Source organism: Empidonax traillii, unplaced genomic scaffold, assembly GCF_003031625.1.
Source record: "Empidonax traillii isolate 1590-97213 ecotype Southwest subspecies unplaced genomic scaffold, ASM303162v1 scaffold283:size781446, whole genome shotgun sequence".
NCBI lineage: Eukaryota > Metazoa > Chordata > Aves > Passeriformes > Tyrannidae > Empidonax > Empidonax traillii.
This window is the reverse complement of record NW_020955476.1, coordinates 556,218-583,047: the sequence shown is the minus strand read 5'-3', so window position 1 is coordinate 583,047 and position 26,830 is coordinate 556,218. Positions and strand designations below refer to the sequence as shown.

At 42.5% G+C, this 26,830-nt stretch overlaps 2 long non-coding RNA genes across 3 annotated transcripts; both read left to right on the top strand.

The window, feature by feature from the left end:
* Window positions 1-7,467: 7,467 nt before the first annotated feature.
* Window positions 7,468-20,612, top strand: LOC114060648. The gene is made up of 3 exons (XR_003571929.1): window positions 7,468-8,197; window positions 19,688-19,797; window positions 20,137-20,612. It is a non-coding gene; the product is annotated as an uncharacterized LOC114060648 (long non-coding RNA).
* An 889-nt stretch (window positions 20,613-21,501) lies between these two features.
* On the top strand, window positions 21,502-22,450 carry LOC114060649. 2 transcript variants are annotated; one of them, XR_003571930.1, is made up of 3 exons: window positions 21,502-21,731; window positions 21,811-21,947; window positions 22,376-22,450. It is a non-coding gene; the product is annotated as an uncharacterized LOC114060649 (long non-coding RNA). The 2 variants fall into 2 exon arrangements; XR_003571931.1 differs by having other exon boundaries at window positions 22,394-22,442.
* The last annotated feature ends 4,380 nt before the right edge of the window (window positions 22,451-26,830 follow it).

Below are 26,830 nucleotides of genomic sequence, written 5' to 3'. Positions count from 1 at the left end.
CTGAGAACTGTCCCGGGCCAAGGTTACATGTCTGTAAATTTTGCATTATCTCTTTTACTTGGCCCAGACTTACATTTTTTTGGTAACTCATTTATCTCAGCAACAAAGACGATGAAGCAGACTTTAACCTCACTTAAATCCTCAGAATCTCTCAGTCCTAGGGATGACAATGATTAAGGATGTCCTTTAAGTCCACTCCAATGAAGCAGGCTGAAGGAAACTGGAAAATTTCTGGACAAAGCTGTGGTATGAAGGAAGCAGATGTAGGTCTTGACAGAGAGGATGGGCATTTTATGCTCAGATGGACAAACCCCGTTAGTGTCCCAGGGCTGTCCAGACACATCATTTATGGATTGTTTTCCCTATTTGCCTCCTGCCTGAAACAAGGATTGTTTAAGTCTCCACACTTTTGTCCATAAATGGTCTCAGAAAATGCTTTTTCTGGGTTTCTCCTTTGGGAAAGCTCACTTAGATTCTTCAATCATTGGTAATTAAACTCTGTAAATTCCTAATTGTGATACTCACACAGGCTGAGACCAACTCTCTATTTATACTGGTTAGCTGTGTGTGGATCTTCATGGCCCAGCATGGGCTGTGGGAATGTGGGTGCATGCAGTGGGGATGCAATGGGGCAATCCACAGGCACGACCCATAGGTGACATTGCTACCCTCTTTTGGCCTTCCCTGAAGAAGCTGGAGCAGCTGAATCCCAATTTGCTCAAGAGGGTAATGACATGGACTGGCATTAAAAGCACATCCCTGCAGTGGGCAACGATGAGCAGCTGAAAGCAGGAATCTCCATGGGAGCTGGAAGAAGGTGGTGGGGAACTGTAGTTGAGGAATAGAAGCGCCTGGTTGCCACTGTCCTGTACCCAGAGCTGCTTGAGGGCAGTGCAATTCAGTTGCATTTTACACAGTGCAGAGGTGCAAAGGGGTGAAAGGAGGGTTTCTGAGTTTTGTCCGTCCAGGTCTTCTGATTTCCACCAGAGGAACCAAGTTCAGCACAGGCATCATTCTGTCCTTGTAGGCCTGTCACAGAAAGAAAGACTACAGCAACTCCAAACATTTGGTTTTCTTACAGAAAAGGGGCTTCAGGTGGCCTAAAGAAAAAAAAATAAAAAATAAAAATTGTATGTGGTTTACAGTTTTAGTTGAAATCCTTTCAAGCATTTTGGTAGGAGAGGGAAAGCAAGGGAAATGGTTGCTGAAATGGAAATGTTTCATTCAGTGGAAAACTCTGACTTAATTTCTGAAAACATGAAAGACTACAGTCAAAACAGGAGCGGTCATGCCTCTGAAAAGTCACATTTTAAATTTGCAGCTGTCATTCTCATCTTAGAGCTGAGATCCTGAGGTGACCCCTCACCCTCCTCGCCCTGGAAGGTCCTGGCCTTGCTCCTTGGGGGAGAGGGGGTGATCCTGGCCTCTAGGAAAGCTGAAGAATACAGGGAGCAAAGTTCAGCTCTAGTCTAAAGACCCTGTGACTTCCATTTTCCAGGTATTTACATATCTGTTATAGTCTCTCAAAGGTCAGTTTCATTTTCTATCAAACCCCACAATTTTGGAAAGTCCTGTTTACATTCAGAAGCAGTTTCAGCATTAGCAGTGCCTATCAACAGTTACCAAGTTAACAAGATTCACTCTGGGACTGGAGTATGGCTTTTCCATGTGCCTGATGCTTTGCCCTCTCTTCTGCACAGTGATAAACATGGGAGAAGAGACCCAGGTAGCAGTCTTGGGCAAGAACACTTGGAGTAAAGAGATGGGCAGAGAGTGTAGGATGCATCCATTCACTTCTAAATCCCATTTTTTAAGTCCCAGTGAGGCTGATCAGACAAGATACTCATGATGCTATCCATGGTAAATGAAACCTTGCAGAGCTCTGTGGCACTGCCTGTCCCTTCCATTGGCAAAGGACCTTGTCCCTCAGCTGACTGAACTGGGCAGAGTTACCAGGGTCATGCTTCACATTCATAAACTGTTCTTCAATCATTTCTCTTAACACATCAGCAACAGCAACACTTACCTTCCTCAGGTCTTTAGGCATGTTCTTATTTTCTTTTTTATTTTACTGTACAACTTAGTTGCTGTTGGTTGTTCTTCTGACTTGGTCCTGGTTGGTCGTTTGTTATAAAGAGGATGTTTTTAAATATTTCAAAGCTGTGAAATGAGCTTTGATAATTCCTACTTATCAAACAGTATCAGCTTCCAAATACTATTGAAATGAGCCTATGGAAAGGAAAATCTATGTCCTTCTCCAAAGAAGTAGAGGTGATATGGTTTTGGTGGTTTTATTTGTTTGTTTGTTTGTTTTTTTTATTCATATCTGTAGAAACCGCAGAGGTACTGGTTCATTCTGGTCTTTAACTATGCAGCAGCACTCTATATTGTAACTATAGTATCACAAAATCATCCAAAAATCTGAAATGTGGAACTTAGCAGAATCTGGGGAAACTGAGTTGGGTTGAAGGAGATGCTACTCCCTCTGCACTCCATTTTCTTGAGACCCTACCTGGACTACTGCATCCAGCTCTGGGGTCCCAATATAAGAAGGACATAGACCTGTTGGAGCAAGTCCAAAGGAGGGACACAAAGATGATCAAGAGGACTGCAGCATGCCTCCTATGAAGACAGGTTGAGAGTATTGGCGTTGTTCAGGCAGAGAAGAGAAAGCTCCAGAGAGACCTTATAGCACCTTCCAGTACCTAAAGGGGGATACAGGAGAGCTGAAAAGGCACTTTTTACAAGGGCATGTAGGAATAGGACAAGAGGTAATGGCTTTAAGATGAAAGAGGTCAGTATTCAGTTACTTAAAGGCAAGAAATTCTTCCCTGTGAGGGTGGTGAGGCACTGGAACAGGTTACCCAGAGAAGCTGTGGACACCCCACCGCTGAAAGTGTTCAAGGTCAGATTGGATAGGGCTTTAAGCAACCTGGTCTAGTGGAAGTTGTCCCTGCCCATGACAGGGAGAGTTGAAACTAGATGATCTTTAAAGTCTTTTCCAACCCTTCCAACCTATTCCATTTCATTCCAATCCATTCCATTCTATGAATTAACTGCTACATCACACTTCTCTGAAAGAAGCAATTGTTATTCATTTACCAGTGGAATCACTGGACATGGGGCTGTGGTGCAATTGGAGAAAACGTACTACTTCCATCCTCTCTGTGATCAGAAGAAATTTTCATTGAAAACATTATTCAGTGCAGTCCATGGAGCAGCCCACTCCTTTCCAGCCCACTGGCTCATGCTTTGGATGAAGAGCCATCATTACCACACCTTCACTGGAGAGTATGGGGGGACCAGAATCAAACTTCTCACCACAAGTGCCTACTCAGGTCCCTGTTGTCAGCTTGAGAGACCAAATTACGTGTCATGGCAGTGCCTGGGCAAGAGCAAGGTGGAGGGAATGCCAAGACCTTCCTTCTTCAGCAGCTACCCAGGGAGTGGCTTAGGATTCACAAGGTGAGAGGGGAGCAGGATCTGTGGTGGGACATTTTGGAGAGCATGTATGAGTCTGTACTCTGTGTTCTGGACACAGCTCCACACCTGCCAGAGACACCAGTGCAAGCTCTTACCACTGCTCGCTGTCCTAAAGGTTAGCATTCTTTGCACCAGTACTCCTCCTTGTTGACTTTGGCAATAAGCATGGGGCATGACCGGTACTCAGCTGCTGTCACACAAGGCCTTTAGTATCTGGATAATTCTTTGTGACTCAAGGAGGGCTGGTCTTGAGGAGTGGTTTGAGCTATTAAAACTGATGCTACCTTTGGACTGAGACAAAAGACAATGAGTTTGATGCTAGATCTGAAAGAACTTCATGATGCCTGCAATGAGTGCCTCCAGCTTCATCTTCTGGTGAGTCACTTAGGAGTGCCTAATGACATGACTCTCAGGAAACAAAACTTTAGCAACCTGCTCTTCTGTTTATATGAGTGTGAGGAAGAAGTTAAGGGTTTAGTTCACTGCAGCCTGGTGCAAAGCAATGTCAGATGTTTCCTTTCTAATTAGGTAGTGTTTTCTAACAAGCTTGCCCTAGTGTAGAGATTTGGCAGCTTGCAGAAAAACTGAATGGATAATGCTGTAATGTCAGTGGAAATCCTGGGTAAGGTACCATGCGTAAGTCAGTAGAGCCCCTGTGTTTCACAGGTAATGAATAATTTCTCATACAAAGTGATGGATGTTGTGATAACATAGCACAATGTGTGTGTTACTGGCCAGTACAAAAGTACTGTCATGGTATCATGAGCTCTGTGATGCTGGGTTTGCATCTTGCCCTTCCTTATTCCCTCAGTCCTGCTCACATCATCTGTCCCTGGAGAGCCTCTGCTCCTGATGCAACTCTTCTCTCTCTTCCACCCACACGGTGTTCTGGTATGTAATAATTTGTCCATTTTGTTACACCTTCTTCTTCCCAGAGAAGAAGGAATTAAAATGAAGGGTTCTGCACTAATGTCAAAGTGGGTGCTCTGAATCAGAGAGCACCAAAATGTGCACTGGTCCCACTGATTTGTAGCACAACCAGTGACATGTCAATATTCTCTATTACCAGTGTGTTTCTATTATGCAGCAATTATATCTATTTATACCAAGTTGGATATGCATTGAAAAGCAGTGAAAAGGAGCATTAGAAGAAGAAGTAGTTAAAAAAACCCAGCTATCCTAATGCTGAGGTTTGCAATTTTAATGGGTTGAAGCAACAGTACATTCATCTACAATAGTGCCATGTGGATGCTTTCCACTTTTTATCACCACGTTGTGTTATTCCACCACTACCCACCATCAGCTTGTTTTTTTGAGCCTTCTTTGAAGCATCTTGCACTGAGTCTGGTCTCCAACTCCAAATGGCAATGTTCCAGATTCCTCAGTCTGTGTCACTAAATGTATGATATGAATTTTTTCAGAAGTGAATTCTAGCGAGGAAAAAGAGGGTATTCCTCTGCAGGAAACCATTAATTGCCTTAAGTAACCTCCTAATCTACAGGATTTCAGTTTACAGCTCAGCTGTCTTCAGCCTGTGCCCGACACCATAGTATTGTCATGGGGCTGTGCTGTCCCTTGCAGGCACATGCTGTAGCTAGGAATGCAAGCAGGGTGGATCAGAACAAGTGAAGGAGTCTATTTCTCTACACCATTAACTAGTTCTGGCCAGTACTGGGATTATTTATTGTTATTAGTATGTTCTACCATTAGAATTTCTTGCCCTTGCTAAGAAATGCAAGTAGATACAGACCAGGTCCACAATCTGAGATTTGAGACATAAAGCTCAACTGATTTCCTCCTCTCTTTCTTTTTGCAAGGTAGAGTAATTTGTCCTGTCTCAGTAGGGCCAGGATTTCAACTGAAGATTGAGAGATCTGAGGCAAGGTTCAGAGTTAAACCCAAAGCAGTAACACTTGGGAACTGTCTGGATGCTATTACTGGCCCTTTCACTGGCTCCTCCTCTGACCAAGCACTTCTCTGTGTCTCTGTTATCACTCTGTTAAGATAGGATTATTCTGCTAAGCCACTTTAATACAGGGTTTTGGAAAAGGCTGGAGAAAACCCTTGAAATATAAATGGGAAAACCGTGGCAGTTCCCACTTTCTAGAAATGTCCATATATAGCTAAACTTAGGCAGTCTCCAAGCGGATTTATTTATCCTAGCAGATTGCATGCTCTATGGCTTTCTCCAACGATACTCTGCTCCTCAGGTTTACATTCCCAGGGGCTGAATCCTGAAAAATCGGCTTTGAAGAACATGTTGTGACATATCTCGTCCAAGAAGTACAAGTCTCCCTCTCTTGGCTTTATAGCCTGTCTGTTGTCAGATCACCTAAAAGGAGATGAATCCATTAACGCTGTTAATGTTGCAGACTGGCAGCAAGTAAGACTGCGCTTTGTGCAATGTGCATCCCACACATGCATAGGTGCATGTGTTGCTGATGATATGTAGCCCTTTCTAAAACCTTTCCCCCAGTATTTCAGTTCTTTAATATATCTCTTTATTTTCAGAATAAAAGCGAGAGAGAGAGAAATATTGCTCTTTGTGAGGAAACTGAAACATGGTGTTATGTGACCTTTCCCCAGTCTGTTTCTAGCTTGCTTATAGAGCTGAGAGACAGTTTGGAGCTTCTTGTTCCTGGCTGTTTGTACTCCTGCTACCACTGGCATAACTGCTGATCTGGATGGTACTGCATTTGCCAGAGTGCTTTGGTGAGCAGGGCAACTCACTGGGTTCAGCCCAGTACAAATCCCTCTGGGAGATCCTCTTTTTCTTCTGGAGCTACTCTATGACACTAATGCTTTTGTCCCTGTCCCCATTTCCTCCTGTGAGTCTGTCTGGCCTCATGCAACCTGCTCACCTGCTATCTGAAGTGACTTTTCTCCTGGATGGTGTGCAGCACCACCTCTGTTTTTTTTCCACAAGATGCTGCCCTTCATCTGGAGTGGGAAAGCTCACTCATCAGCACCTGGACGAAGAGTGCAGAAAGCTGACCTGCTGTTGTGTCTCTCACTTGCAGAACAATTGTTGCCTGTAATGGCTTCCAGTTACTAAGTGGCTTTCTTAGTGACTAGAAGAGTCTTCACAAATTTACCAAGCCTGCTTCTGGGGCCGGGCAGGTACAAGTGTAGGCTGAGCTGGTCCCCAAGCACCAAGGCTCTGCAAGGGGCTGTGCAGCTCTACCTGCTGGCAGGACCATCTCCTTCTCTCACTGTCAGTGCTGAGGTAACCATTGAGCAGCTCTGGCATCAGCACTCAGCCATTGCTGAGCAGAAAAGTTAATGCCAGGAGTAGTTCCACCCGGACACAGCTCACACCTGATGGGCACCACTGGAGCCTCCCTGGGAGCTGGCCTGGAGTATGGATCAGATCCAGGGTGATGGTATGAGGAGACAGGCTTTTTGAGACTTCCTTCTCTCCCAGCAAGGGCATGGTTTCTCAATTTATACCAACTAAATAATGAATAAGGGTGATTAGTTTAACTGAAAATATTGTGAGTATTCTTTTAACCATAGAAATCAGCCTCAGTAGAAACATTTTGTAAACATGGCTCAAAAATAGGCTTCAGTCACCGTGTTTGTGTATCACCGTGGCCTGGATTGCACTTGGCCTCCCTCCAGAAACCCACTTGATATCCACGAGAGATTCCAACAGGGAGGGTATCCAGGCTGTGCAGTTGCCACTGGCACCACTCATTTGACAAAAGGGATTTTTTTTCTACCCTGTTCAAATGAGGGGGATATATTTTATATTTATGGTCAGCAATAACTGGAGAAACATTCTCCTCTGTTATATGTGAGTCTGAGCCCTTAGGAATTCTTGCAAGAAGATGGGATTCACTACAAAGTATTTGATTTTTAGGTGGTGTGACTTGACCTACATACCATCCTATAAACCATAAATAACATGCTTAGTAACATCATGATTTTTGTGCTATCATATTCCCATAGCATGGCTTCAAGGTCATACTGGCTTCTTTTTGTGGTCATCTGACAGGATGACCATAGAATTCTTGTTTGTAGCTCAGTCTTGTGTTTCCCCTTACCCTGAGCTCCCTAACAAGTGCCAAATAATCGGTCAAAGGACAGAAGGCAAGTGGACCACAAAGTGGACAGAGGTGCCACCTGCCATCTGTCACATATACCTAATGGTCCTTTGTTGTCATGGTAGGAGCCAAATCCTGCTGATGTGCAGATTTCTTCCTGTGGGATATATTATTCTCATGGACCTCTGAGGAACTGGCTACATCTTACAAAATCCACAAAGAATCAGGACTTCTGCATAACAACCTAAGCTCACTTCTGGGGAGTGTGTCTAGTAGTGGGAATTGATTCAAGATGACTAATTAGGAACACTGGTATCTCAGCTCTCATCTTGCACCCCTCTACCACATCTGGAGGTCATCTCAGCAGTGAAGAATTCCAAAAAATTGGGATTTCTTTGTAATTACCAGTTTTCAAATGTGGGAGTTTCACATTTTTAGATGCATCTGCAGGTTTCCCTGCAACTTTGAAGAGGCTTGAAATAGACTCCTGAGACAAAACCACACTGTGTCTTCTTTCTCACCCCTACCTGAACAGGAAGGACTGCTACTTAATCTGCTGAGTTCAAAGCACGGGCTGGATTGAGATGGGAGAAAATGATGTGAAGTGCCTGTGCTGGTGAAAGTCTGGCAAAAGGAAACAACCCTGTTCTACTCAGAGAATGTGAAAGGTAAGAAAACAAGACAGCACAGCCGAAGTGATTTCATGTCAAAGGGCTTTAAAATTCTAATCCCAGGGAATCTAATTTCTGGAAAATGTGGTGATAAAGACAGAAAGGAGGAAAACTGTTCAACAAGTAAGGTGTTCCTCCATTAGTAGAGGATGAATACAGTGGGACTCTCTATTCCCACAAGGAAATCAATCCACTGTGAGACTTCCCATCAATGAGTGAAATGGTTTTTTAAGAAAGCTCTTTGGTTTGGGTTTTGGCTTGGGGTTTGTAGGTTTTTTGTGTTTTGTAGTTTTTTCAAAGTCTGCAGGGGGACTTCTGTGTCCTTTAAACAGTCTACTCCTTCAAAGAGACTTGACCTCACAGCGAAAACAAGCCAGTGACTTTTCACAGCTCAAGGTCTAAATCTTGCCAAGAGATACACTATTTATAGGCTTAACACCTGACTAGGTGTTAAATAGCTCTGTCTGGTAAATCTTTTGGTGCAAAATTATCACTCCAGATTGAGATTGGACTGAAAACCCAAAGACCTGGAATGCTAGCGAGGATTTGGATAGGATTTAAGACACATTTATGAAAATGCATTTAATGCATCATCTCTAAGATATGTGTAACTCAGCAGGATTAGAGTTTTTGGTAATGATAAACAGATCCTTCATCTGTATGTAAACAAACCAAGAGTGATTTACTTAAAAGAAAATCACCTAAGTGTTTAAATTAAAACACGAATGGGTTTATCTATACCAAATGAGCCTTCTGCAAGCTGGATCTATGTTTAACAACCTCCACTGGATGCTAGCCCCCCTCATTCTAACACAAATATTCCTTTGACCCCACTATATTTTTTATAAAAGCAAGAGAAAAAAGTATCAAAGCTTGTTGGACTGATTTGCTTGTTTGGAGAAGCTGGCAGAGCATAGTTGACCTTAGACATGAGAGGGGGGCAGGGTCAGGGAGCAGGACTGTATTCATTTTATAGTGTAATAAAAGTTTCAACATATTACAGTCCTCTTGCTTGTCTTGCATGGGGCTACAGGGGTCACAACCAGTTTGCTAAAAAATATTGAGCTATAAAACAGTCTGGAGCCTCTTCTACTACAACTCTAATCCTCTAATAAAGAAGTGAAGAAATACAGACTGTGTCACTCACAAAAGGGTGAAAGCAGAAGTTCAGAATTGTTTCCCCTTAACATTTCTCCCACGCAAGCATGTGCTGTGGAGCCATTTCAGGGCAAGATCCACAGTCATTGGGAGGGGGGTAATTCAACCCTAGTCAAACCCCAAATGAGAAAAGCACTAAGCAAGGCCAGTAGGTTGCAATTTGTCCAGACAGGTTTCTTCAGATTGGCTCCACCTGAGTGTTGTATGGTTGTGTGGAGCCAGGAGCAAAACAGAGCTAGCAGCTGATGATGGAAATGGGGAACGGGGCTCAGGAGGCTCAGGATGCTTGTAGTTACTTTCAGTCCAGTCTGTGCTTGCAGTGATAATGCAGGAGCCATCCAAGTATCACAGCCCTCTTCTGCAGGCTCAGCAGACCTGCTATCTGTGGTACATGGTGTTTGCAGGTCTCAGAGCTTCCTGTACAAGAGGCATGCTTTAGACCCCATCTTCAATAGCAAGCTCAGCAAGGCAGAAATTAACTGTATACTTTGTGAATCCTTTCAGCAACTTCACATCATCTTGGCCTAACCCAATGCCCAAGCAGACAAACCCATCAATTAAACATGATGATGCTGCTAAGCTGCACTACGCAGTCCTGACTTACTTTCTTTACAGGCACAGTTATATTGATTGGTAAGTGGAAGAATTTTGTCCCTTGATATCACCTGGAGGAGTCTGTGCTCCTAGTTCCCAGCCATAAGGCTATGCAGATCCCAGGGTCAAACTGGGATGCAGATATTATAGAAGAGATCTGGCTCCCTCCTCCTCTGCCTACCACTGGACAGTGCTGACCAGGCACACAGGCTCAGCCCCAGTCTGTGTGACCTGCCATCAGGTGCCAGCTGCACCTCTGCACAGCTGAGTGCTGGTGACCGTGTGTACTGGGCCCAGCTCAGGAGCAAAGGGAGGCAGTGTCAGTTACTACAGTAAAGGAAACAGCAGGTGCCATAGATTAACACCATCAGGCAATTTGTCACTGGTTTTCAGCAGGAAACCATCAAATACTTCATATTTAGCAACTTTTCTCTCTACCTTTGCTGGCTGAAAAGAAAATGAAGAAACTCATGACTAGTTTAGAAGAGCTAGTTCAAACAGTAAGAAATAAGTATGTTGTTAAAGGAATCTTTTGGTGTCAAAGGAGCTTTTAATTGTGTTATGCCTCATGAGGTTGATTTCCATGATGTTGGAGAAGTATATAAAACAACTATCCCTTGACAGGGAAATCCAGCAGTTCTGACAGTTCAGCCTCCCAGTGGTCTCCTGAAAGAATAGAAATGCTAATAATCATAATACTTAATAATAGCAAGTATAAATGTCCCATGGTACTAGACTTTAATGAGATCTACTCCCAATTACTGCATGCAGTGTTCCTGAAAGGCAGACTCAGACCACACAGGTGCAGCAGGGAGAGTTGAGCAGAGCAGGGGAGCTGAGTCTGGGACAACGGGAACTTGGCTGGCTCACTGCTAGTGAGAAAGTATCCCAGAGTGGATACCAGTGCTTTCTATAAATAAAGCAAGGGCATAACATTAGGGAGGACCAAGAGCCAGTTAAACTAAAGGAGAGAGTTGGCAGCAAAAGAAATAAAGGGCCATGAGTCAATTAGAAGAAAGCATGTAATCAGTGGAAAGAGGTCTTGAACAATATATTCCTGGGTTTAACAGGAGCTGGGGCTACAGCCATGTTGGACACCATCCCTTGGCACACTGTTTTTGCAAGTTGCAGCTTCTTGAAAGGCCTCTAATGCTGGAGGTGCCTAAATCACTTAGCACACTGCCATAGGCATTGAGAGCCTCCTGGTTGCTTCAGGCTTTGCATCACCACATGCCCAGCACTGCTCAGGCTGAGCAGCTTCATTCTTTGCTCATCTCTGACCTGCATCAAAAGTGGCTGATCACTGACTGATGTCCTGGAATTTAAACCTGAAGGGCTTCTGACCCTGGTCAAGAGGCACTGTATTTTAATCACGACTAGAGGAGGGGAGGCAATGCTCCATCGTCCACATTTTTTACACAGCTGCTTTATTGATGAACAGGCTAGATAACACAGGCTAATTCCCACTGACTGCAGAAGGAACTCAAGCTCCCAGATTTTGAGTCCTCTTTGGCTTTAAAACAGCATTTTGTCCAGCTAAGCAGTTCTTAAACCCCCTTACTGTTTTTAGCCGGTATTTCCTTGCTCCTTTTTGATGGCTCTCATTATAATCTGAATGAGGATTGTACAAATGTTTACTAACAACAGCAGGGCACACTACTTAAAGATGCAGTGAGTCCCTTTTAGTACCTTGTTCCTATCATCAATACTGTACTTTTGTGCTAATTTATTTTACTAACAGAATAGACGGAACAATGGAGATGTACTAGTCTGATATTGTGGCAGGGGGAGCTTAGGCCTTACCTGACTCTCAATTTTTCAGCTCTGCTACAAGTTTATTTTTCTACCCCTCTGTCATTTCATTTGATTCTACTTCTGCTTGGCAGTTTGTGCTGCCTCATTTCCTCTTTTCCCATTGGTCTTAAAAAAGCTTCTGAAAATTAAAAGTTTGACTCACATTCTGGCAGAAAAGAAATTAAATGCTGCATTTAACAGGTGGATGAGACACCCCACACAGGGGCTTGGTAAACTGCCAGATATGCCCTGTGTAGATGTGTTATCTCCATCAGATCAAGTCCCAAACAATTGAAGGGTTCACGCTGGGAATGGAGCACAGGGGAAGATGTTCATGTAATAACTGACCTCAGTGCCATTGCTAAATTGAACTTGAAGGATTTTACAGCATGGGCAAAGACCTAGGCTGCAGTCCATGCAGGCTGCAGCACTGACTCACATGTCATGGTAAATTATGAAAGTCACTCCTGTCACTGCATGTGGGATGTCCCATAGAGAGGCAGTGAGCACACTACTATTCCCTGGAGAAAGAATACAATTTGCAGCAATTCCCCTGCTCTAATGGACTATGCCTGTTGCTTAAATCTCCTACTGATTGCAATGTGTGGGAACGTGCAAAGACTACCCATGAACAGCCAGAAGAGACTTAGAAGGGAATGAAGCAGGACTAAACCCTGATGCCAGGGCTCACCTCTCCTAGTACAGTGGAGAAGGATGCCTATGTCTTGATGTGCTTGGTGGTCAGCTCTGCTCTCCACTGGGATGCAGATTTCATCCTCGCTTTAATTTCTTGATACTTGGCAACAAGCTCTGCTGTGACACAATGGACTTTGACTTCTCTTTAGAAATAGTGTCTTCTGGAGCATATTTGTGCTGCTTTCCAGCATCTTGCTGGGGGCCTACAAAGAAAACCAGCTTTGAAAGCCAGTAAAGGCACACAGCAAACCCCCCTGTGACTGCATAAAACCAATTCAGAGTACAATCTCTTTGTCCTAAATTTGGTCAAAATGTCATCTTCCAACTCCTCAACCTCATAGTACAGTCATACCCTTTATGTGGTGATCCCAAACCTGAATAGGAGCACAACAGTTTTAGGAAGTCCCTGTTTGGTTGAAGTAAACTGAGAGACTTCCTCTGAGCATGCAAGGAGCCACCATCACTCGAGGTCCCATCCCGTCACTGCCCTCAAGAAGCATAAAGTGGGAAGGCACTTTTTGATCAGGGTGCAGTTGAGGTGCAGCAAAGGAGAACGTGGTGGGCTAGGCTGGGCTGTACTCACACTATTATGATCAGTGAGGCTGGTAGGACACTGCAGTCCTCAGACTCTCGAACATTCATGACTAGGTCAAGATGGGAAATGCCCAGAGGGCAGCCCTGCATCATACAGTGCTAGTTTTATGCTGGTTTGGGTGCATATTGATTTAAATAAATAGTGACTTGTCCACACTGGCTGTGTGACAAATTTGCTAGATATGGCCTAACCTCCAGAAAGATCTAATCTAGTGTGGTGTTTTTAACTGAGTAGAGGATGTGCTGGTTTTCTAGGGCACCTAGGCATTTCAAAGAGGTGCCAAAGTTAAATGATTAGGCAATCCTGGAGCTAATGAAAAAAAAAGTAAACATCCTGAGATGTCAGTGTAGCCCTCTCAAGCTCTGCAGTGCCCAAAGAGGTATCACAGAATGTACTGAGTTGGAAGGGACACACAAGGATCATCAAGGCCAACTCCTGGCCCTGCACAGGACCATCCCCAAAAGTCACACCAAGTGCCTGAGAGTATTATCCAAACACTTCTTGAACCAGAATGAGAAAGCACAGTTTCAGGGTCAACTGGGGGCTGATCATTCTTGCAGTCATGGTCCTCCAGCTCAGGGCACTGAGATCCCCTTGGTTCATCATCTCTGTTGAAGACAGAGGCAAAGAAAATGTTAAACACCTCTGCCTTGTCTCTGTCCCTGTTTGTGAGGTGAGCATCCTCATCCTGTAACGGGTCACTGATATTTCTACACTGCCTATTGCCATTAATCTCTCTCTATAATGATTCAGGGTGGTGTAAGGTGATCAGACTGTGGATTATTTCTCACTGACCACAGTTACATGGGCTGAATTGAAGCACAGAACCCACTTTCTGCACAGAGGAGGGAAGGAGGTACCTAAGGTAGGACTACACATCCTAAACCAAACTGGAATTATCCATAGCTGCAGATACTATTGTTGAAGACTTGGAAGTAAGATTTATTTCCTTAACACAGTATATTTTTCTTTTTTGGTTACATTGCTGATTTGTTGCCTTTTTCTCATAATGAATAACTGCTTTCAGGTTGCTGTATTTACAAAAAAATTGCACATTTTTTAAATACAGAATTTTCTTTGAGGGATGTCTCCCTATAAAAATGTGTCTCAGCTCAAATTTGAACAGACATTTTAAATCTACCCTATGCTTGGCTTCCTGCACTCACGACACTGCCTCATCTGGGCTGTCCATAAACCATAAGAAGGTAATTTTCCTGAAGAACAGAGTGCCATGCATTCACTTCTCTAGGGGCCCAAACTTGGATCCAACTGACAATAGACAATTAGCTGGAAACATCTGGGGTGAGCTTAGCTGACCCTGTGCACTGAGAGGGCAGTGGATCATTTAATAGGGAAGAGTTTGCTTTGATTTAATGAGAAAATGCTGTTCCCTGAGATTCTCTGGAATACGTGAGAATAGGCAAAGACATTTGTCCCACCTCGTGGATGATGGGGACATGAGTGACACCTTTGCCCTCTTCCTCCATGAAAAATATACAACAGTCAATCAAATCAACCAAAGCATCACCAAAATCATTAATTTCTTACTCCATGTTTACTTGCCTGTACACGGTGCAATGACCTTTGGCTTCAGCAGGTGTTTCATCCTTAGAAAAGAGTTCAAAGCTGACTTTCCCTATGTAAGCCTGTTAAAGCAGCAGGTTACCCAAGGATATACAGAAAAAGCAAAATGTCATACAGGACTTCCAGTCTTTCTGGTCTCATATCCACAATATGTAAGTAAGGAGAGCATGAGCTCATCTCACAGAGAGGGTTGAAGATGATCCTTTCTCCTCCCTTCCCCTGGGGACCAGCAGAAGGGACTGTCCCTATGTTATACTGATGCTGCTGTCTATCACCTAAGCCATGCCAGGCACAATCACAAGTCACCTTGGTAATCTTCATTCCAGACCTGGACTCTCTCTGCTGTCAGGTAACACCATTGGTGTGGGACAAGATGTTTGCATCAGCCAGGAAATTACACAATTGACATGTTTTTAAAAAATTAGCATTACTTATTTGCCAGCAAAGACTGACTGGGCAACACCCTTCATCATATTTCTTTTGATGATATTTCTAGTTACAGATTTTCTGTTGAGACAATTAATTCTTTGCCCAAGTCATAAGCTCAATAATGTTGATGTGAATTGAAAGGGAATCAGTTGCATTTGTTGGTGTTACAATAAGGGTAATTAGAAGAGATGAGGGCAGGATGCATCTCCTTGTCTCTCATAGTTTTGTCCTTAGCATTTTGAATACAGTGATACTTTGAGAAGTTCTTAAAAAATTTATGAATTGATGATAGGGGAAGTTTAGGATTCTGATTTTTATAAAGCTTGATTGGTTTCAAAAGCAATTACACTGCTTGGAAAATTTTACTTTGTAAAGCAAGGTCATTTCAGTATTTTTTGTTATTTTAACATTTCTTTTCGGTTCAATATTAAGTGGAAATGTAACAAGAAATAAAGACTGCACTTCATGTTTACAAACAGATCAAGAATTTGAATCTGGAATCAGACTTTGTATGAGAAATACCAGATTGCAGTAATGAGATTTTCTTCCTAGCACCTTTCTTAAGCCTGATAATAGCAATGATATGTGGTGCTTTGTCATGGCATATGGTCGCACAGCTCTGCTCGGTAGTGCATGATAGCAAATATGAGAAAGGGCTGTGTTGAGACAACGAAAAGAGTTTTTTCATTGCTCTGGCATCAGAAGTTTCAGTGCCAGAGGGGTTTTGGCCTGAATGTTTACAGGGATGACTGTACTTTGAGATGTTCTGTATATAAAATGAATGGGTGTTTTTATAAATATGTATATATCTATCTGGGCAGGGCTCCTTATGAAGACAAAGTGGACTAAATACAGATTGAGGGAACATAAAACAGACATGTCCAGCTTTCTGACAAGTTAGTGCAAAGATTATACTTTAACAGTGAATTCAGGGGCCAGGCAGCAAATACATTGCATCATATTGCACAAGGGAGAAAGGCATTCAAGAGGCCAGCAGGGTTTCTAACAGGAAGAGTCAACCCAAAAATCACCAACCTGGCAGCCTTGAAATTGCACTTTTCTTTAAGGTTAACATCACTGTTTAACTTCAAAGATTTGAAATTTTGTAGATATGCAAGCCCAGGTCACAGAACTGCAGAATATGCTGAGTTGGAAGGAACCCACAAGGATCATCAAATCCAACTCCTGACCCTGCACAGGACCATCCCCAAGAGTCACACCATGTGCCCAAGAGTATTGTTCAAACACTTCTTGAACTCTGTCAGGCTTGGAGCTGTGACTACTTTCCTGGGGAGCCTGTTCCAGTGCCCAACCACCCTCTCAGTGAAGAATCATCTTCTAATATCCAACCTAAACATCCTCTGACACAACTTCAGGCCATTCTCTCAGGACCTGCCCAGCAAGACTGGCATGTATTTATCAGTGTAATTCAGAGCGTGATGGTCTCTTGAATTAATCTCTCGGTATAGATGGATGTTAAACAGCTCATGAAGATTTTCTTTAGATGAAATGTTTTTCTTGCCACCCCTGTAGAGATTAATTCAGTGGCCACAACTGTTGGAATACTGAAGAAAGCACCTGGTCTCATAGGCCCAGCAGCAGATTTTCCACTGGGCACAGAATAAGTCTGGCAGATATGATATGAAAAATGAGGCTTCTGTTCCAGGATTAGTGCTATACAAAATGTCTTATGTGATTTTATGTATTTGATTTTTTTATGGCTATAAATTTTAGAAGTCCAAAATGTTTTATTATTGGAGTTGGAAGTCTTTGAAGTCAAACTGTAAGAGAATGGTCTTGAAATGTGCGAAATTAATGGGCATTTCTAGTACGTTGCTGATTCTTATGAAGAGATACTCTATTGGAAAGAAATACTGCCAAAATACATGGGAAGGACTGTGCTTCTTGGACTTTTTGCACCATTTTGAGGAGGCTGATAGGCAATTCAGCTAGCCATAAGCAACTAGGTAAGTAGGTTTGTGCAGCAACTTAGATAAAGTGGGTCAATGCATGCATTTGCCTGAGCTCTCTGCCATGTAAATAGATAACGCAGTGGTGGGCACAGTAGAGTTGACGGATGGATTAGATGGACTAATGTGAGCAGCAGCTGCACATACTCAGTTTCCCAGATCTGTTCTAGGCTTTTCTGGGCCTGAGTCAACCACCTGTGCACATATGTGTCATATTAATCATGGTGTTGTTCTGCCTTTTTATTTTTATTGACTCCATATTATTTGCTATAAATTCTGATTTTGCAATTATGAATCATCTCACTCCCTTCTACAATCTCCCTTCCTCATGTTGCAAAACAAATTTAAATTCAGTCAGTGTCTACTGACATCAACCAGTTTGGTTTTATGTTGTGGTATGCCACCCTTAAGTGTACAATGCTAAATTTACAGATAGAGCTGCTTTATATGTACAGGAAAGTTACTACCCAGTCATTCCACCCTATTGTCCTAAATTCTTTAGAAGCACTGTTGCTTCTGAGAATCTCCAAGCACTATGTTCCCCATCAAGGTTTCTTCTTTTCTATTCAAGGGGATGGTGGGATTTGAAGTCACCCACCTGAACTCACCTAACTGGGTCACGAAACATTTCTTTGCTATTTTTCACTTGCAGCAAATACCTCATTTGAGATTGCTGGGGACCCCTGGTTACTCCCAACATGAAGTTGGGAGCACACTAGGGTCTTTTCCCAACACAAAGTGCTCTATTCACTAAGTCACATATGCGTTTTGATGACTTCTACCGAAAAAAAAGGAATCAGAGTTGGGGGCGGAAAAGTTAACAACCCCTGCCTAACAGCATCAACACAACCCAGCCCCATTTTTTTTAATTGTACCAAACTATGATTTAGAGAAATATAAATTTCAAGATGGATGCAAATCTCCTTCCAATATCTGCTGAGCAGAGGGGAGCAGTGGAGGGCTGTGTTCCTGGCCACACCTGTAAACCCTGTTCCCCCAGAAGCCTTAGCCATGTCCAAGCAGAGATGGTAGACCAGGTTATCAGGCTTTCCCTGGCAAGTATTTCTTCTGCTTGCCACTATGCAGAGATCTGCCAAGTCATGTTAACAACCTTACTTGTGCAAATGTTCCTTCCTTGCCACATGTAACACCTTGGGGAAATTTTCAACCTGAAAGCTTCAAAATCAGCTGCAAAAAATTCAATATAAACACTTCCCAGCATTGCATCAAAATACAAATGCTACAAACAGAATTGGAGGGTTGGGATTAAATTTCTTTAATTTTTCAGAAGCTGTTAGGCTTTCTTGGTGCTGTCCTTTTTTCACATGGTTCCTAGTCCTCTCTTTGCATCTGTGGTGCATCTGTGCATATTTACTGCAGAGTGTGCAGAGGTACACAAATTTTATCTTTTCTTTTTAATCTTCCTCCAAATGGCAGTTTTCTCAGCAGTATTTTCTTATGTTTGCATAGCAAAGTGTGGTTTTCCTCTATGAAACAAGCAAGAAGTGCAGAGTCCCATGATTATATCTGGGTTATGACATTTTAGTTGTACTTAACAGCAGATTTATTTTTTCAAAATTTCTTTTGGTTCTGTGCTATAATATGCATTCTGTGCTGCTAACCTTCATAATGATTTTTTTCCTGAGGATGCTCAGCCAGTACAGAACTCTGACCTGTACACCCAGGATGGTAAAGACGTATACTTCCTATAATAAACTCTTTTTTCTGCTTACTCCTATTCAACCTAACCACCTGCAGAATGCACACCCATTTTTTATGTTTCATTGATGATCTGCTCAGGCAGAGTCGTAAATTCTGTTCATCAGGTCCTTTCCAGGTCTATGTGCAATTGTGGTTGTCAGTAAATTGCCCTGAAGCCTGTGGAAACAGCAGAGATTTTTTCACTCTCCTCCATAGAGCTTGAAGTCTTACTCTCTGTTTCTATCAGACATAGGATATTGATATGGAGCTCAAAAAGGATAAGTGTTACTGTGCCATGAGAACTTCATGTGGCAAGTCAAGGTGTGCCATTTTTGTACGATTTTTTTTCACAGATTTGAGGCAGAGTTCTAAAAATCTCTTGATGGAACATACACGCCTCTCCCTGAAGTGATTCTTGTGCTCCTACTTTGGAAACAATTAAGCATAGTTCCACTAAAATAATCAGAAATGTACTGAATTACAGTACCTAAAAATCTGCTTGTTCTGGACATAAATAAATGCAAAAGTCTGCATTGCCTGTCCTCGTTTGTCAGTTTTCCTGCATTCAGTAGGAAAGTAAGGACAGATGGAAATTGTATGCAAGTACCAAGTACACAAAATTTTCAGTAAGATATCTGTTCATATGCACATATACATATGAAGAGAGAGACAGAGTCCTTATTCATGTGTGTACTTTGCATGACAGGAGAGCCAGAAGAGAAAAACAAAGTTTTTCATAAGTAACAAAATATAATTTTGAAAGAAAAAGAAAGAAAGAAAAGTTGGCAATGCCTGGTTGATCTATTCTTTCTTTGCATATTTATTTATTTCTAGTGTGTTATAAGACCCTAGGGTATTTTGACTCCTCACTTACTCCAGTGTGACTCCATCGTCTTCTCTGTTTCTGAACCGATATACCAGAACATACCACCAAACTGATATTAGTTCCCATGCTTTGTTACACAGATGTGATGCAGAGCAGAAACAAACCAATCCTGAGGCCAGACATGTGGTGGATTGTGATTACAAAGATCAGTAATGAGGACAGCACCCTACACTTACTCCAATGGTTTCTGGTAAATCTTCCCTTTTTTATTCTCCTTAAAAAAAAAAAAGAATTAATAACATGATTATGAAACACTCCATTCCTCCTCATATCCTGAGCAGTGAACCAATTGCCAGAAACATTTCATAGCACTGGTGAGAATTTACACTATAAATCATTTTCTTTGAGATAGGAGAGTTTTGGCTCTTTCCAGACACAAATTGCATCTCAAGCTCTGCTGCTGCCATGTGCTGCACAGACTGCCCCAGTGCGTCTCCTGGTACATTCACTAAGAGCTGCTGCCTGCAAAAGTGAAGCCTTGGTGCATGTATCAGGTTTTGGGTGTTTTTTTTTTCTTTGTGTTTTAAAGCTAGCCACAGTTTCCTGTGCAGTCTGAACTCTGTGTCTCCAGCATGCACCCCAGTGTCATTTCCATGTGACTCAATGTGTCAAAGGTAGGTTGGTGCCTGCAGCCTGGATTTTCCTTACTGACTTACAGTGCCAGCATACACTGGGGAGTGAGGTCCCTGCTTCTGGTGGTCAAACCACTCGTGGGTCTTTGCTGGTTCACAGCAAGAGGTTGTCAGTAGTTGAACAACATTAACACAAGAATGTGCTATTTGCAGCTCTGGGACACATGGCTTCAAAATGTCATGGAGATAAAGACTTGAACAAGATTCAAATCTGGGTGCAGTGTTATATGAAAACGGGACTATTGAGGAGTAAATAATCAAAAAATATTTTGAAAGATTGCAAAGTGCCAAGTTTTGAAGATTTAAACCAGTCATCATGAACTGGCAGAATGTCTCTGAGGGAAACTTTATTCTGACCAAAGTTTTTTGCAAATGCTCCTAAACTAACACTATCAGGGTCAACCTATGGGGTCAACCTAAGCTGACCAATGGCCTGATTGATTTTTAGGTGCCAAGCAACAGAAAATAAGATTATATCAGAGCTTAATCCATTATACTTAACAGTGACCACAACTAATGTGACAGATATGATGTACAATTGCAGCAGAGAAAGCAAAACCATTTTCATGAAAAATAGAATGTGCCAACCGAGAAATGACTCAGTCTTTGCAGCATTTCAAGAAAAATATCTTTGAAACTCTGCATGCACTAACCTCATTCATATATAGTGTGAATAGTTTGGCATGTTATCTTGTCTCACAATCTCAGGTCAAAAGGAAATCACTCGTTAAAGGAAAAAACAGTAAACATGATTTAAGCACTTTTGGAAGGTGTTATGCTGGCATGCCCTCACAGTAAAGTGCTTTCGTATCTGAAGAGCAAGCACAAAGTAGATGGATGCATTTCCCTACACTGTCATGGTACTATGCCTTGCTCTCCTCCCAGAGGACTGTCCCACCTAAGGGTGAGATGTTTTTGCTGAGGGTACCTGACAGTATCTGCTGTAGCCCATGATGTGACTGATCATCCTGCCCCCACAATGAGCCTGCACAGGCTCCCATCAGCCACGAGGCAACTCTCAGGTACCAGCCCCCTCCATTTGAGCTGGAACAGCTTTCGCCTAGTGACCCAGGGAACTGCTTGTATCCCATTTCTACTGCCTTGAAATGAAACCCTCTCCTTGCTCAGCTGTCACAGGCACTCCCCCAGTGCTTGCTCAGCAGCCCCACAAGCTGCCCTGTTGCTCTCAGAGCACCTTGATAACCGACTGGTTTGCTCATTACACCTGTTGGCCCCTCCATTTGATGGTCATCAGTATTCAGCATTTACTTCTCATCCTGGTGACCTTCCCTCTGCCAGGTTGTAGCTCCAGGGACGCGAGTGGAGCTGGGGATCTATAAGGATGTTTCCACAGCAAGGAACCATGGAGGCTGCCAGCTCCTCTAACCCAAGAACTCTATATTGATGGCTATCATACTCGCATGGCCGAAGCACCCACAGCCCCACCATCCAAGGCCTGGTGAAAACATCCTGACCTTTCCTTATCAGCAAGGTGGGTCTAGATAAATGCCAAAGGACAGAAGCATGGCAGCAGCTCATATAGAGAAAATAAATTCTTCTTACTGTTACAGCTCTCAGTGACATCAAGGCAGCTTGGCTGAAGTTGAGCTCTTTACTCCAGCATTAATCTGTGCTGTTCTCATCTTATCTGAAAAGTTGTTAAGCAGATTTTCCATCTCCATTTGTGGTTTTGACACTGGTACAACAGGTATGTTTTTCCTGTGCTTAGGTTTTCCCTGGAGCTATTATCTCCTAACACAGCTCAGGAAGCTAATGATGCTTAGTTTGGAGATCTGAGTCTCCCTGACTCAGCCACATTAATTGGTGTTATCTAGCTGTCTTGTAGCTGAGGAAACCAGGTAATAGCAAGCTAATTCTTTACTGTGAAGGAATCTGTCCTCTTCTAGGTTTTGGGTGGGAGCTTTAACAGCCATTTAACTCTGTCCTTAAGGAAGGAGATCTCTCTTCAATGGGAAAAAACTCTTTTCTCAATTCCCCTTAAATTACTTATTCACAACAATTTTTAAGATAATCTGGATGTCATACTCCTATTACTATGGGACAGTACTTGTTACTTGACACACAAAGAAAGAGAGAATAGAAACAGAAGAATATTTTTTGTCTCCTTGCTTTTAGAGGTGTCTCTTCCCACAGTATACTTGTGACTCTTAATATTGCACTGTCTGCTTACCAGCTCAGAAGACAAAGTCCAGAAGTCTGCTGAATTAGGTAAGCATACGGTTATTTTTAACTGAGTTGAACATTACATGTTCATATGGCATGCTGTGCAACAGATATACACTAGTGTCATGACATTCTGTCCAGACACTTGTCCTAAATTTAGCTCTGAATTTAACCTGAGATGTAGGGCAAATAGTTAAATGTCAGTCCCGCGGAACAAACCTGTTGCTTTCTGATTTGAACTTAAAGGAGGCATAAACCTCTGATCCTTTCTCCTACATGCTCAGTCAGTGCAGGATAACGAAGCATTCTCCACGGCAATAGAAAGGAGTTCACTTGATAAGGGCTTCAGATATGGTATCTTTAACATAGGAATTTGACCACACACAGAACCAGCGCTGGGTAAATAGAGGTGGTGGTTCAGTGTCTTTTAGCACAGTCTATTCTGGTTCCTCCACTGCTCTTGTCTGCACAGCATCCAGCAATGTCCCAGGCCTGGATATCTCATTAGGGTAGCGGACCAGCACAACATGGCAGGAGTCAATGTGGATGACAGCCTCTCCTGCTGTTTTGAGTTTCTGAGCCCCATGGCAGTGAATTCACTTTCATTGGGGTTGGTCAGAAGCTTGGAGGTTCACTCCAAGCATATAGAAAGTCATAATTCCTTGAACTTCCTTGTGTTAAAAGTTATGGACATTTCTGCAAGCTGTGGAATGAGGGTGGTTTTTTTTCCGAGGTCTGTTTGTCTGTGGCATGTAAAGCAAAGACAGATCCATACATAATAAGCCTGTTGTTCTCACATCAGTGCAGGAAGGGAGAGAGAGCTGTGCAATAGGTCTTATTGCATACAACAGATACAATAGTTAGAAACAAATCAGTCTTAGTGGAATTAGAGAGTACCAGAGAAAAGCTTCAAAGGAGAGTTTGTTCATAAACTAGCCTAAGGGACCAAATGGAGAGGTAAAAAGCCATTGTATATTTCCAATGACTGCCTTAAAAAAAACCCTATGGAAATGTTTTCCATAAAAATTAATTTCACCTTTCCATCAATGCTGGTTTGGAGTCACTATTTTTTCCAGGACCTTTGCTATTCATGGCAGCCTGTGCCTTGGGCTGCCATTCTCATCCTCCTGTTCCCTTCCAGGAGCCTCAGAGCAATGTGGTTGCAGCAATATCTCTGAATTTTGTGGATTTTTTAAAGGTCAAGGAAAAGCGAGTCTTTCATCAGAATTCTTACTAACATGCATTATAACATAAGATAAATGATATTTGCACAGCAAAGAGAACTAAATGATAATGTTTATGATTCCCCTCTTCCTCCAAGGTACATATATTTGTTTATATAGTCTTTGAGTTATGCTCACTTCATATTAGCATTTCATGTTCCCTCTGAGTGATTCTTCTTTCTGTTTGAGTCAGTGGATGTGACCTTATGGTGACATTTGCAGAGAGGCAGTGACTGTAGTAGCTGCACAGTCTTCCAAAGCTCACTGGCAGGGCTGAGTCATCATATACCTGAAATGGGGCTTAGGACCCTGGATACTGGCTGTTCCCCTTGGTGGTCATGTCATATTTCCATAGGAGTGAGGACTTCATTTGGGTTATATTTGAAAGGAAAGAATTTTCTGTGAGGAGCCACTGTGCAGAGGTGGAAACTGTACACTGAGCCGAAGTCTACTCTGACACGAGGGGTTGTGTCAGCAGCCATTAAAGTGGGATAAATTCCTCATGAAAGGGGAATTATATTCTTAGTAGAGTGATCTCAAAACACCTATATCTTTCTAGCAATGAAGTATTTAGGCAGCAAAGTCAGCAAGGAATGATGTCTATCATATTCATTCCCCCTGGGCATGTGTGTCATCCTGCACCTTTTTCCGTACAAGTGCCTCTGGCTCCTCACCACTCTTAGGACACTGTGGCCAAAGCAATCATTAGTTCTTGCAAAGGAAACTGAAACCATTTTACCCAGTGGGAGTTTCTATATTCTTGTTATTTGAATTGGGGTTGTGTAGCAGGAGGCACAGGAGAGTTCCCTGTGGTTCTGGTGGTTGCATTTGAACTTTGGGAGTGTCAGATGGAAGCGCAACATGGCAGCCCTGAATGCAAAGCTCTGGTCACTGGAATACGATGGTAAAATGTGTGTGCCCTAGCTCTACACTCTCGGCGAAATATGCCACTGAAAACATCTTGCTGTCTTTCTGTAGCAAAAAAGTTTAGCCCAGATCTAAGTAACAATGGAACAGTTCCATGTAATTGGTGCACAAAGAGGTATGCTGTTCTGAGGCAAAGTATTATGAGGATTTTCTGTCTAGGAACTGTTACTGTCAAAACTAATCACCATTTTCTTACTTTCAGAACAGCCACACGTGAGTGTTTGGATGCAGTTGAGTTAGTCACCACTGGCAGATACAGTCTATGGAATACAGTTTGTGGTAATGTCCATTTTCATATGCATTTCATCATGTGATGGCACATCTGTGGCAGCTCTGCACACAGCACGGATCGGTAAAAAGCTCACCAGTCCCCTGGGATGCACAAATCAACTTTGTTTTTTCGCAAGCCTCAGCTGCCTGATTCGGCTGTGTAGCTTAGTAGAGATCAAGCACTACTTAGTTCAACGAAAGGAAGGAGAGACCCTGAACAAATCCAAAAATTAAAGAAATGTTAAATGTGTTATGCTAACCTGACTTCTGCTGGCTGTTTTGAGGAAACATGAAGAATAAGCTATCTTGCTGTACATTTTGCCATTCATTTTGACGTGGTCATCCTTTTCTTCTCACAGATTCAAGTCTCTTCCACTGTTTGTGACATCCTAGCTGACTCCCCCATCAGCACGAGTCAGCCATTTCCATCACTCTTATTTAAAGGTAAAGCAAATGGATCTAATATGCAGTATCTGAGTCTGAAATTTGTCCCAGAAAATAGTGTAAATTTACATATTTATTTTTGCAGGTGACATTTGTAACCTATTGGAATGTCTTGGGGTTAAGCTGAAAATGCAGATTTGTAACTTTGTATGCCCCAGGGGAAATATTAACAAATATGATGTAATGCTAATAAGTCATAATGATTGTTATTATTATGTTTTGGATGTGTTGTAATAAAGACACAACACAGTTTTATTGGGAAAAAAATCGGTCCCCAAATCTATGATTTCATTTCTGTATTGTATTATTTCTGTAATTAAAATTTCAAACTTCTATGAGGTCTTCCTCTGAGGATTTCACAGATACTAATTATATAAGGTCTTATTCAGCAATCTCTATCCATATAAGTAGTCCTCTTGGCTTCCCATCTGCAAGGAATTTTGGACTGTTGTCTGAAGTTAATGCATTTGGTTATTTCCACTTCACTAATATAGAAAATGACACCCAGAGGAGTTAAATGATTTACTCAAGACAAAAGGAAGAGTTAGTGGTATCTGAAAATAGATCTTCCAAAGCAGAGTCCTATGCTTTTATTGGAAAATTGTGCATCAGCATTTATAGCAGCTTTGAGTACATCAAGGGGTGCATAGAGCTCTGCAAGGAAGCTGAGGATTGTTCTTGCTTCAAATGGTGGGGGAACCACCTGCAACGTTCATGGCCAATGGGACCTTGAGCCCCAGTATCTTTGTGCTAATCAATAAGTCCATTCTGAAAGACACAGACACCCTTGCCTGCACAAAATGTGAATCTGCATCACAGTATCAGCATTTTTCTTGAGTTGGGTGATCAAGCAGACCGTGACAGGGGCGTGAATTTGGTGAGAGATTGACAAAAAGCCAGCAGAAGGGTTAAATGTGGGAGATATTCACTCTTGGTTTTAAGCCAAGGCTAATTTCAGTCTTGAAGTAGTATTAGGGTAAAAAAAGCACTGGGTATTGTTTAAAAGTCACAGAGGGTTGGCTGACGTCTTGTCAAGGGCGTAAGAATTTCACACACTTTCGGTGATGACATCCAGGGCTCCTTTGCCTGTCCCAGTAACTGCTGAATGACCTTAACTGTGGACAAAACAACAGCCCCAGCTCTAGTTATGAGGGACAGATAGCTTTTTGGACAGCAGGGAAGGGAGATGTGTCATGTGCTGGCCATCCTCTCATGCTGGAGCACAATGGATTGAGGAGCAAGCATGGAGAGGGAATGATGCTGGTCCTGTAAGCCTCTACAAAAGAAACAAATGAGTTGGAAGGACTTGCATATTAGTGGATGATATGGTTTGGCTACATTTTTTCCCTTCAAGCTTGTTCCTGCTAAACTTTAGATGGGGGCGTTTATGCATTGACTGGGAATGTACAGGTAGCCTGAGGCTTCATAAGGTACTCAGAAAGGATTGCAGACCCACTGCAATCTAGGCTTTATTCTATCTATATGCAACATTTTGCCATGGCAATCAGTAAAGCAGAAGCTGAAGGAAAAAGCATAGGCATCA